The following is a 13,937-nucleotide window of genomic DNA, read 5'->3' as shown; positions in this document are numbered from 1 at the left end:
CAATACAAAATTTGTCTCTTTATTGCTTGCTCAGGTTTAGGAATCGGTTCTAGCTCTAACATTTCATACCAAGTTGTCCAGCGATGTTCTAGGAGGGGCTAAATTTTCTCTCATTTAGCATTCAGAGTCAAGTCACAGAGCTCTTGTTCTGTTTAGGATATTATAATTTTTTTCACAACTTTGATTAAAATTATATTTGTACCAGATTTGTTTAAAATTCATTAAAACATGGACAACATTGGACCGGTGAAGTGATAAATTTATTCTCTTTTCACATGCCACGAGACTAGTGAAATAAATTTCCCGATGTAATGTTACAGTTCACGAATCGCATCACAGTGAAGATTCATTTGTCGTTCAAATGTTGGACCTTCATCTCTAGGTTCAGTTAGTTTATTTTGAATACAGTTTGTGTTATAATTAGAAAAACTAATGAACCAGTATTTTAAATTCAATATTTTTTACTTGTCGCCCAACGTTCCCATTGTGTTTTCCAACCCACTCATGCTGTGTGTTTTCATTTTATGATTTCGATGCTATTTCAAACGTCATACATAAATTATTTCAATAATTTTTATCTTCCTCTTCTACTCTAGCCAATTATTTATTAAACAAAGATGAGTTATTTTTGTTTTTCCTACATACCACAACTACTGTCGTGGGTATAACAAATATTTTTACTCATTTTTGGATTTAACTATGTGACGATTGTGTTTCAGGCGGATTATTGTTTGAAAGAAACTAATTCATGATGACATACATACGCGAGAACAAAGTTTCAATTACATCAATAAAATAAAAAAAAACTATAATTTCATAGACTCAATTCTGTCAGAATAGATCTCTGGTTTATTATATATACGAGTATAGTTTAATTATAAAATTCCATTTGGAAACTGAAATAAAAATTTTAGCTTTCTGGCTAATTGGCGCTATGTATGTGCAACATGCATGTAATTTATTTTATAATCATAAATATTTTATAATCATAAATATATTTTTGTTTTAAAAGTAGAAGATATTGATCTATTATAAATGTTCTTACACAAACTACAGCAGTTTGGGAGTCTATTCAGTTTATCATACCGTTTGTGACAGCTTCAATAAATATTGGTGCATTATTAACAGGAAGTAATTTTCCGCACGCAAGTTTGTGTAATTTCAACAAATTTTATTTGAGTCAATTTAGGAAATCCGTCAGTCCGTGATTCGATTGAAATAGGGCTTTCGAAGCCCCCAGATATTCTGTGGACCTGTGTGTCGAGATGGTATTGAAAATCACCTAAATCAGTCCATAAAGGCGGAGAAGTAACTTTGGAAATGTTTTTGGATCAAACAATTTTATGGAAAATATATTTTACAGCTATTTTATTACTCGATTAACCGAGTAATAAAAACCGGTTAACTCAAAATCAACATTGTAAATTAAACAGTTCACAAAAACCGACATTGTGTCAGACAATTTATATAAAATTTGTTCATTGAACACGTCCAAACTGTTAAGCCATGATTCACCTATGATGGTGTTTTCTTATAAATGATCCTCCCCGCACCATTACCTGCTGTAGGGCACTCATTATTATTTAACTCGTGATTTATTATTTTTATGTGTTTCCACCTTAGAATACTTTATAAACTTTAAAGTAACAAAAAAAAAAAACGTTTAACTGAGTTTTTTCAATTAGCACTTGATTTATTTATACATATGTATGTACATTTATTTATGTAGATACAAAACTACTTAAAAATTTTGTAATTGTAATCAAATAACAATAAACTACTTTAACTCGGTGAGTAAATAAATTTTGTTTGAAACTAATAATTTATAGTTGTTTTGAAGGAGAGCTAAAAAAGAAAGAGAGGCCTTACAGTCAGAGTATAATGTAATATTGGAATTATACAAAACTAAGCTTCAATTGTTAATGTTTTTATTGATTACACTTTAAAAGGTATTGACCAATTAGCTGTTTTTGGTAGAATTTTGAACTTTTGTTATGGCTTGTTTTTTGTTTAATATAAATAGCCGATGATTCATTAATATTATTAAATATTTATGACTTGAAAATGTTTTACAATAATTTTACTAATTTTAATCACTCAGTTTCCATTGAAAAATTTAAAATGTAAAACAAGTTTGTATGACAATTTGGCACGATTGACATTTTTATTTATTCATTTATTTTTTTTTTATATTGTTTCCAAAAAAAAATGGTTTCCGTTTTCAAGATTATATACGTTGCAACATTTCAGACCAGGTTAGAAAATTTAGCTCACCAGACGTTTGCCCATAAAAAATTCGATGGATAACCCTCTGCATATACATAACAAATAATTACACTATGTTCGAATTAAAAACTTTTTTGAAACTAAATTTATTTCAACAAAAGTTTTTCGCGATGCGACTTTGTTGCTCTGCGCTTTTGTACATTTTATCGGCCACTTACAATTTGACCCAGCCTAATATACATATATCGATTAAGAATCAATAAATACTAGAAAAATGTTAGTTGTTTTGGCTTTTAACTATAAAGTTCCGTCATAATTATTTTTTAAACAACTTAGGTTAGCACCACTGGATTCAGTGTACTTGGCTTTTATCATGACAATATGGTAAATACTATTTAACACTTTTATTCTGTCACTTTCAAAATCTCAACAATATAACTTACTTTATCATTTCGATCTTAGGAATTTCGAATACCATTAAGTTTATCATTCCTACAAAGTGAAAGATTTTAGAAAATACTAAAATGTATCCCTTTTCTTTGTTAGTGCACATTGAGAATCTCCTCATTGAAAAACCTCATTTCATTAATTTATACAAATCAAAAAAAACCAATTCCAATTTCGTTGTGAAGCGCACACCAGAGAGAGGATTCTGCATCAATCGATACACATAGTAGTCGGATGGGACATGGTCTGGACTATAAAGCGGCTGAGGCAAAACTTCCCAATCACTTCATTCCCAATACTTTCTAACAGGTATTGCAAAATGTGTCCGAGCGTTGTCATGATGAAATATTACGGTTTCATGTTTGACCGTTTTTCGGCCAATGCTCGCTTCAAACGAATCAGTTGCGTTCGGTACAGGTTCTGTGTGATGGTCTGGTCAGATTTCAGCAGATTATAATAAATTTATGACACTTTTGCTCCCAACTATACCTTAGCTCCATGGATACGGCTGGTTGGCCAGGCTTCATGTACGATCTCTAAAGCTTCGGGTTATCGTAATGGATCCATTTCTCATCGCAAGTAATGTCGGTGCAAAAATAGTTTACTTTTATATCATTTCGGACATGTAAAATCGTCATTCAAGGTCTATCGACTTCAATTCGTATGGTACCCAATTTCCCTGCTTTTGGATAAAGCCTGCTGCTTGCAAACGTTTTGAAATTTCAGCTAGAGTAGCTCCCAATGATAAACTTAAAATTGCCTTATATGGTGTGAGACCCTGCAGACTCCATTACATCCAGGAAAATGCACCGTTTGGTGTGGTTTACACACTGTTGGCATCATCGCACCTAATTTCTTCACAAATGAAGCCGGAGCTCGCGTCACGGTCAATGGAGAATGTTATCGCACCATGATAAATATTTTGTTTGTTTTAAAATATGGATGACATTGATTTAGAAGAGATGTGGTTTCAACAGGAAGGCATAGCGTGTCATACGTCGACCGTAACCATCGATTTATTGAAATCAAAATTTGGCAATGATTTGATTTCGAAAATTGAAACTGCCAATTGTCCTCCAAGGTCGTGCGATTTGACACCTCTCGATTATTTCCTGTGTGGCCACTTGAAGTCACTGGTATATGCAGATAAACCAGCAACAATTGGAGGGCAACATTGTTCGTGTTATTCGGACATACAAGAACAGCCTTGTATTGATCTTTCGAAGAATTATTTTTTTTTATTAAAATTTACTTATTTTTATATTTTATAATTTCAAGTTCTGGTAAATTTTATTTTGTTTGGAAACTGCAATTATGGAATATAGTTTTCAGCAAAAGTTTCCATTGTACAAATACTTTGGTCTCGAGTACTTTATGAAGTTGCTTCACTTATGGTGAATGGTATAAAAAGTACCATCAAAAGAAAGAAATGTACCATTATATGACCCTTTTATGTAGGTTCATTGATTAATTTGGATTAATCTAAAGTTACCATTAAGTTTTATAGAGGTAGTAGTCGAAATTTCACGTGTATAACTTTAATCAGTCTTTAATAATATTTTTTAATATAAATACTATTTTAAATCCATATTAGTAACGTCTGGCTTAGTGTTATCAATTTCGAATCAGTCTTGACATATTTCAAAAGCTGTTAACAAGAAAAACGTACAAAATATAATTGCAACTTGACATCACTCCTTATAAAAACAATTCAATTCAACTCTCTCTCTCCCCTCATAATAGAACAATCAAAAGTAATATTTAGGAATGCTTTTTGTATCTTCAAAATACACTTGTAAAACAATCTATAAAATAATAAACAAAAAAATGTAGGTTGTAGTATTTATAATTATTTCTTTTGTTGTGGTCGTCGCATATATTAAATACTCGGCAGTTCATGGAACTAGTTCCGCATTAAAAATCAAATTGAGATATGTTGATGCCTTAATAGAGATAATTCATACACAGAAAAAACTTTTCTAAAACAGTTTCAATTCAAATATTTATCACAATTTTCATTATTGGTTGAACTTTAATAAAAAAAAGTTATTGAAAATACCTTTTTTGGAACTAAAAACACAAAACTTCAATAAAATGTGTTTTTAATTACGATAAATGTATTTTCAAATACTTTTTTTACTTAAAGTTCAACCAATAACGAAAATTGTATATTCAATTATCAAAATTATCAAATTCAAAATTAATTTTTTTCTGTGTATTAGAAATTTGTATTTTTAAAAATTGTTTTTTAAAAATATTTGTTCGATTTTCTAGTGATACATGTTGAATTTTGATGTGCCAGTAATAATGCCCAATGAAACTTTGTTAATAGCCATACACTACCTTATAACATACCAGTGGACACAAAAGTAACTAGTGTTTTGTATTGATAGAATTGCAACTTGTGCAAAATTAAAACTTTGAAAACTGCAGGGTAATTTTAAAAATATTTAAACTAAATTCAAAACAAACAAGTAAGAGTGCTATATTCGGCTATGCCGAATCTTATATACCCTTCACCTTTGTTGTGGATGCATTATTATTTTTTATAATTAGTATATATGTATGTACATTGCCCACTTTCAGCGTACAGCATCCTAAATTTATCAAGAACACAAAAAACAACAACAACGCCAAACGAAACAAAACACCAAAAGAAAAAACAAAATACGCAAGCCAATGAAACCAACACACATCCAAACATACGTTTAATTGTATAAAAAACAACAACAACGCCAAAAGAAACAAAACACAAAAAAAAAACAAAATACGCAAAGCCTGCACATCCAAGCCTACGTTTTGTTGCTTTTTTGTAAAAAAAAACCAACACACAACCAAACAACCGTTTAGTTGTATAAAAAACAACAACAACGCCAAAAGAAACAAAACACAAAAAAAAACAAAATACACAAAACTTGCACATCCAAACATACGTTTTGTTGTTTTTTTGTCAAAGCATGCAATACATTGTGTTTTTTGATGAAATTTTCAGAGGTTGTCTCGGATTTTTGCTCATATCTCCGTTATTTATGGACGGATTTTGCTGATTTTAAATAGCAAAATTCTCGAAAGTATGTCTGACAGAATTGTTGAAGATTTGGATCCCGGAGATATCTGGGGCCTTCAGAAAATTGATTTCAACAGACAGACAGACGGACAGACAGACAGACAGACGGACATGGCTTAATCGACTCCGCTATCTATAAGGATCCAGAATATATATACTTTATAGGGTCGGAAATGAAAAATGTAGAAATTACAAACGGAATGACAAACTTATATATACCCTTCTCACGAAGCTGAAGGGTATAAAAAGGGAAAATCACTTGCGGTTCTACATTAAAAATAAAATTACAACAAACCTACATAAATATTCATATAATTACTCTACAAATAAACAAAGTAAACTCAAAAACTATCAGCAATGAAAGCAATTTCTCAGTGCAAGCTTAAAATTTCTATAACTTAATAGTAATAAAAGCAACTAAACAAAAAACTAAGACTTAAACTAAATACTACTTCTGTACTAGTCATAAAATAAGCACAGTGGGTTAACTACAGTACTTGCAATTAAAAAGATATATTCTAAAACAGAAACAAGTTTCATTTTCATTTTTAAACAAATTTTAAATAGTTATTTTTTATGATTACTTTCAAGAATTTCACAGCTTTGCCTTCACAAGAGGAAAAGCAGATATTATATGGTAATGATTTTGCTTTTACATATTTAGAAATGCTCAGTTTGTTGTTTTTATTATTTTTTATTAAAGACTGTAAATGACAAATTTATTACTTAAAACACTTGGGGAAATGTTGACCTTAATTTGCGGCATTAAGTTGTAAAACAAAACGAAAAATAAAAGTGAAAATGATAAGAATATTGTGTAAAGTACCCTACAATTAAATTTAATGACATAAAGTTTTAAATAATTTAGGTTTGGCTTGAAAAAGCTTAATTTATTGTTTAAGAAAAGTTTTAAGTCATGTTTAATAAAAGTTTGAGAAATGCAAAGGCTTTGGGTACAAATATGATAAGTCACATAATTTTGAATTAATGAAAACTTCAATGATACAATAAGGAGTTAATTCTCAAAGGAATGTACTAAATTTGAAGTATTCAATTAAATGGTTAAGTGATTAAATTCAATTTTAAGTCATGTTTAATAAAAGTTTAAGAAATGGAAAGGCTTAATGCACAAATATGATAAGCCACATGTTTTCAAAAACTTTAGAATTATTTTAGCTCCTTTCAAATTATATTTTTATTTAAAACATTCCAAAATTTGAATTTGTTTTTTTTTCAAATTTTAATTTTATGACTTATCATGTTTTTTACTTTAATTTCTTGAATTACTATTAAAATTATACAATTTTATCGCTCATTTTTATTTAGCTGTGTATATTCTTTTCAATTTAAAACAATTAAATGTAAATATAAATGCACAATTGTGTACATTTCAATTTTAATTTATTTCAATAATTCTTGTTATTGAAAAATTTCATTTACATTGCAATTGCACCTGATCAAAAACTCATTGGTCCGACTAAATTCCTTTAAACCAATTGTATGTATATATAAGTGCTAAAATAACATTTAAATTATAATTTTAAATTCGATATCACAATGTGAACGACCCAGGCGATTTTATACAAAATTTAAAAATGCAATTGAAAAGTGAGACACATAAACTGTATTAAGTATAAATGTTCATTTCAAACAATTTTTATTTGTGTTAGTTAATATACAATTAGCCTAACTACAAAAGCTGATAATTCATAGATTTAAATAATAATACATTTAAAATTCGTATCATAAAACAAATTTGAAACAGAATTTAAAATTTGAAAATAAAATAAAACATCCTTAAAATTTAAAAAAAAGCTAAAATTTAATTTTAATTTCGCTCTAAAATTTGTTTTATGGTACGAAATTTAAAAAAATAGTTAGTCGCCTTTAATGATTTAAACTCGACTTTTGTAGTTAGGCTGCTTAACTTTAAAACTTCTTTTGTGGTTAGGCTTAAGGTGCCAGAAACCGAAAATACTAAATAATTTATTAATTACGAAAGTCTGACATTTCAAATAAAATCTTTAACGATAAATTGAAGTGTTTACACACCTTAACACAATTGTTTAAGATTGTTTTATTTAATACTAATTAATATGACGCATTCGTTTTAAAATACAGATTTTTTTTGCTTTGTCGGCTACAAATTTACAGTATATAGCACTAAAGCTGTTTAAAACCCATCTGAAATACAGATTGAAGTCATCTTAGTGCCTTAATTTACCTTATTGACATTCGCTGTGCATATGAGATGTACAATTATTCTATAGTTGAAATTAATAGTCGACTATTCGACTTACTTAGATTTTTAAATAGTCGACCTTTAGACTTTTATAATTTGTTTTATCGTCGACTTTTCCGCATATAATTAGGATTATATTGTTGAAATAAATAGTATTCTTTTCGATTTTTGAATAGTCCTTTCGACCTATTGGACTTTTAGGCTTTTTATAGTTTACTTTTTATAATTTTTTGAAAAGTCGACTTTTGTAAATTTATGAAAAGCCGACTTTTCTTCTTTCGACTTTTTTTTAGATTTTTTAATAGTCGACTTTTGCTAATTTATGAAAAGTCGACTATTAGTCTATTTTAATATTGTCAGATTTATTAATAAACCATTTTTTTAATTTATGTCTGATAACTTAATCGTTTCAACGACTGTTTTCAGAAAAAAGTTGACTGTTCGATTTATAGTTGAAAGTTGAAATTTGTTTTTTCTATTTCTGAATAGTCCTTTCGACTTTAATACATTTTTGAACAACCGACTTTTTGACTTTTGCTAATTTCTAAAAAATTGACTCATGGACTTTTTTCGACAAAAATACCGATTTCCAATTTTTTCAGCAAAAAGTCGATTCTTTGATTTATAGAAATTAAATCGAATTTTCGACAAATCTACTTCTTTCAGTCTTTACAGCTTTTGTTAAATTATAAAAAATCTACTTTCTAAATTTTTAATAGTTTTTTTTTAATTTTTGAATAGTTAATTTTGTAATTCATTTTTATAAATAAGTTTTTAAATTTTTCGACTTTTGCTAATTTATCCTATTCTAATGTAGAAATATATGTTGCCATTTTATTAATGAGAAAAAAATTGTACAGCAAAAATAAAAATCGAGTTCTTTTAGTAAGTCGTCTCTTCGACTTTTGTTAAATTAAAAAAAATCGAAGTTTTCACTTTTTGGACTTTATGAATTTTTTAGATATTCGATAGCTTTTTTCGATTTTTCGTTTTTTTGGTATAATCGTAATCGATTCTTAGAGTTTTTTCCAAAAAAAGTCAATTGTAAGATTTATAGAAAACAAAATTCGACTTCTCGACTTTTTCTGTTAGTAGATTTTTCGTAAAAAAATAGCTTTCAGTATAAACCAAGGTTGGCTACTTGTTTTCAGCAAATTTGGTGATTAAATTTTAAGAAGTTAAAATGTAATAATTAAAGTCAGACCAAAACCAACGTTACCGAAATAATACAAATTGTGGAATCTGTAGCCAACCTTGATAAAAACAATTATGAAAAACAAAAATTACATTTTTATAATTTTAAATTAGAATAACGGCAACGGTAAACAATTAACCCTCTAACAAAGCGTCATATGCGCGAAGTTTTGCTTTACTTTTTTAATTAAAAAAAAGTGCCGCCGAAGCACACCGATTGCTCACCAAAGTGTTCCATCGGTTTCAACGTGCGAGTTGTTCATAAATGGTGATTCTGACACAGAAGACAAAGATCGCTCAGGCCAGCCAAAAAGGTTTGAAGACCAAAAATTGGAGGCATTACTCCATGAAGATTTTTGTCAAACTCAACAAGCAGCAATTTCAAAACCTTTGCGAGCTGCAGAATTTATCCAAAAGCATGGAAATTGGATACCATACGAAAGAAAATCATTTTTGCACCGAATCATTACTTGCGATGAAAAATTCTTTCATTTGTGAAGAGATCATATGTGAAGCCCGGCCAAACAGCCGAACCGACACCAAATCCAAATATCTATGGCGCTACGGTAATTCTCTGCAATTGATGGGAGCAAAAGGGTACTGCTGAAATCTGACTAGACCATCACAGAGAACCTGTACCGGCTAAAAAAGTCCAGAATATGCGGCCAGACATGAAACCATGAATTCCTTCATGACAACGCTCGGCCACTTGTTGCAATACCTTTTAAAATCTATTTAGAACTAGTTGATCGCCCGGTAGCATTTACTAATATTAGTTCAAGTTTCTCCAACCCATCGCACACCAACCCAACGCACACCAGCCTGTTCTTATTTATTTGCAACTAAAATATCTAAATTTGTACTGCATACTTTAGGGAGCTTTTTTATTACAGTTGGCTGGACTCATAAAAAAAAGAATTTCCGAGTTTTACCCAGAATTTGAAAAAATTCCTAATTTTTAAGTCATAAACCCAATAAGATTTCAGCGAATTAATCTTACATTTAATTAATTAATTCGAAGCTCTGGCTGGTAATTATTTTTTTACAGATTATAGGGAAATTTCAAACTCGTGATTTCAAGTTAATTATAAATGAAGAATACCTGGCATTGAATTCTCTATAAAATTTCTGATTTAGCATAAATTTACTTAATTTCAGCAGTTACTTATGGGGAATTCTTTGACTTTTCTATATTTCTTATATTTAAGAAGGCTTCAGCTAGACTCTAAAGATTTTTTCCAACTTATATTAAAAACACTCAATGCACAACTTTATAGGATACCGGTGGCCTTATATGTAACTAGTGTTTTGTATAACTAGATTATGGCAAGTGCTAAATTGATACTTTAAAATTTGTTAACTGATTTTAAAAATATGTAAAATAAATTCGAAACAAATAAGGCAAAATCACTTGCGGCTATACAAAACAATTTTAGTTTAGCTGGAAATTAATTTTATTACAAATTAAAATTACAAACATTTCAAAGCTGTGATATAAGACTAGAAATCTCTGATTTGCATACTCTATACAATTTCTGATTTAGCATCTCTTTTTCCCCATCTTGCTAAAGTCACAATAATTAAAATTTGTTTTGAAATTTCTTTAATTTATGCAATTAATTGTTGGTTGCAAATAAATAAATTTAAATACATTTGTTATTTTCAAGATTATTTCAAGTACTAAACATGGCTGTATATAATTATTTAAAAATAAAATAAAAAAAAATATGTCTGTACTATTAAATCATGGAATTTATTAATCACACTTGAATTGTTTATAAGATTTATTTAATTAATGTTTGTTTTTTATTCATTAATACACTTTTTTTTATACATTTGTTGTCATTCATTTTTAGAAATCTTATTAAATATTGTTATTGTTGTTTTTTGTTTGTTTTTTAATATTCAATATTAAAATTTTTTATTTACGATTAATCATTCACTGATGATTCAGATTCAATACTTAAGAAATCATTAATTTTTTAAGTTAAAAAAAAATCTTTTAAAATAATAAATTAAGCAATTTTATGGTGTCTTCAAAATGTTTAAAAAAGAAATCCCATTAAATCTTTTTCACATCTGCTTAAACTCAACGACATTATGTCAAGTGTCCATTGAAACACAAAAGAGGATGAAATGAAAAGAAATAATTTACTGTAGACACAAAAGAAATCTGTAGTTAAAGAATTAACTGCACTATTTAAGACGGAATATTGATTGTTGCAACGTGAGTGCGTCTTGCGATTAATGCTGCAATTGATGCACATGCACTTTAATATGACACGCATTAAGAATGCCCCACAAATCACACAATCAACCAACCAACCAACAGCAACTTTATGCGTATTACTTGCTGCAAGTAGTAGTATGTAGTAGTAGATCGATCCCATAAATGGAGAAAAACACCAGCCGTATCTCTACTATTTGTCTGGTTATCTCTCTGGGCTCAAATGAAATAAATAATAGCTGATTGTTTTTATTTATTTAATTTTTTTTTTGTTAATTTGTTGTTGCTTTTATTAGTATTAAACTTTATTTATTGTGAGATTATCAAACACTTTTCTTATATTGTATATTTATTTATATACTTAGTACATAATCACTTGTGGGATCTTGTTTTTCTATTAAAATTTAAAACTAACAAGATTACGAATTAAAAACCGCAAAAATATTTGCTTTCATATTTAAACAAATGTATGTAAATATTAAAAAATATTCATAATAATTTAAAACGGAAGTTTTCTTTTTTTTTAATTAACAAATTTGTTTTTTTTTAAATTTTCACAATTATGTTTTTCATATTTATTTCTTACATTTTTTATTTTTTCCTTTTAAATACAAGTATTTCTTTTACTACTACACTCTGTGTTTACACTGTTTGCATATTAAAATTACGTTTTTCGGTTACTTTTCTTTCGTTTCCTATTAGCGCGTAAGAATGGCACACGCTTCTTGTCAGTTCTATGAGTAAACGTATGGATCCTCGATTTTATTTACGAGTGAGCAGGTTGTTTTTCGAAAGCTTTGCGTAACGTTGTGCGGTGGTGATCAGTAAAGCGTCAAACCGTAACTAAGAATCTTAAGTAACAACCGCAGAAACTTAAAGTAAAATGAAAAAAAAACAACAAATTAAAGCTCTTCGTTTGTGAGTGAGAGTAATATAACATTTATCAGTACAGTGGGTCGAAGAAAACGGAGAATGATAAGAAAAAATTCTTAGTTTCGTAATAGAATTTATATTTGCTCAATCAACAAATGGAAAACTAAGCAAATAGTTGGGCATGGTTGTCCAGATAATAACCTACATACAATTACACTACTAAGGCTGTCAAACAATTCGTTCGGAATGATATCGGATATAGACCCGGCTCGGTTGCTATTTAAAATCGGCTGAGATATGTATAAGGAAACCGGACAACCTCAATTTCTTATCTATATCTGGATTACTAAGTCAATTTCAGCAGCTCATAATAAATAGGACCCTTTAGGAACTTAGCGCCATGGATATTTAGCTTTGGTGTCGATCAGGCTGGTTGGCCGGGCTTCACATACGATATCATATGCTTCGGGTTATCCAATGTTCATCGCAAGTAATGATTCGCTGCAAAAGTGAATTTCTTTTATAGCATTCAAACACCATTTCAGACATACAAAATCGTGTTTCAAGGTCTCCGAGCTTTCAATTCGTATAGTACACAATTTCCCTGCTTTTGGATGAATCCTACTGCTTGAAAACATTTTGAAATTACTGATTGAATAGCTCCCAATTATTTTGCATGCTCTTGTTGAGTTTGACAACAATCTTTGTGGAGTAATGCCTCCAATTCTTTGTCGTCAAACCTTTTTTGGCTGGCCTGGGCCATCTTTGTCTTCCGCGTCAAAATCACCACCTCTGAACCGAACAAACCATCTCTCGCACATTGAAATCGGTGGAATACTTTCACCATATGCTGATTTTCAGCTGATCATAATAGATAGGACTCTTTTGGTTCTACCAAATACACAGCATTACTTTAACGCCATAGATATTTGGCTTCAGGCTTCACATACGATATCTTTCTCTTCGGGTTATCGTATAGATCCATTTTTCATCGCAAGTAATGATTCGGTGCAAAACTGATTTTCTTTTATAGTGTTCAAGCAGCATTTCAAATATACAAAATCGTTTTTTAAGGTCGATCAGCTTCAATTCGTATGGTATCCAATTTCTGTTTTTGGATGAATCCTGCCTCTCATAAACCTTTTGCAATTGCTGCTTGAGTAGCTCCCAAGGAGTTTGACATTTTTAAGTCATATACCCAATAAATTATACACTCAGGGAAAAACTGCAACTTAAAAACAAGAACGCGTCATTATTCATTATAATAGAAAAACCATATTGAAATACGATAAATCAATAATTTTCAACTTTAAATTAATGTTGTTCCATATTGAAATAAAAATATTCAACATTACATTAAGACTTTCATTAATGTTTCTTATTGATTCAATATGTTTGTTATTGATGTTAAGTTGTTTTTTCTCTGGGTGTACAGAATCGGTACAATATTAGAATAGCTCCAATGGAAATTAACCTTCGTCCAACAAATTATAATTGTTTTAATCAAGTTAGCTTTTAAAAATATGTCAGATATTATCTTTTCTAAATCATCAAATCGGTCAAAATGGTCACAGAAAAAAATTACGTGAAAAATATTTAAAAATTTTTAAATTTTTTTCAAAAAAATAGCAAAAGTCACACTGTTACCAAAGCCATTAAAT

General features: G+C 29.3%; 1 protein-coding gene across 4 annotated transcripts in view; it reads right to left on the bottom strand.

Moving 5' to 3' along the window:
• LOC135953730 (uncharacterized) overlaps nt 1-13,937 on the bottom strand; it is a 32,214-nt gene that overhangs the window by 14,669 nt on the left and 3,608 nt on the right. For 2 of the 4 annotated variants that reach the window (XM_065503708.1, XM_065503712.1), the window contains exon 1: nt 11,990-12,262. The exons of 1 other annotated variant lie outside the window; for it this stretch is intronic. The gene's annotated coding sequence lies outside the window, so the exon portion shown is untranslated. Of the gene's footprint in view, nt 1-11,989; nt 12,263-13,937 lie in introns of those variants that run through there. One more of the 4 variants, XM_065503710.1, reaches the window with a different exon arrangement.

The sequence above is a fragment of the Calliphora vicina genome, chromosome 3 (genome assembly GCF_958450345.1).
Source record: "Calliphora vicina chromosome 3, idCalVici1.1, whole genome shotgun sequence".
NCBI classification, from domain to species: Eukaryota; Metazoa; Arthropoda; class Insecta; order Diptera; family Calliphoridae; genus Calliphora; species Calliphora vicina.
This window is presented reverse-complemented; position numbering and strand designations above follow the sequence as displayed.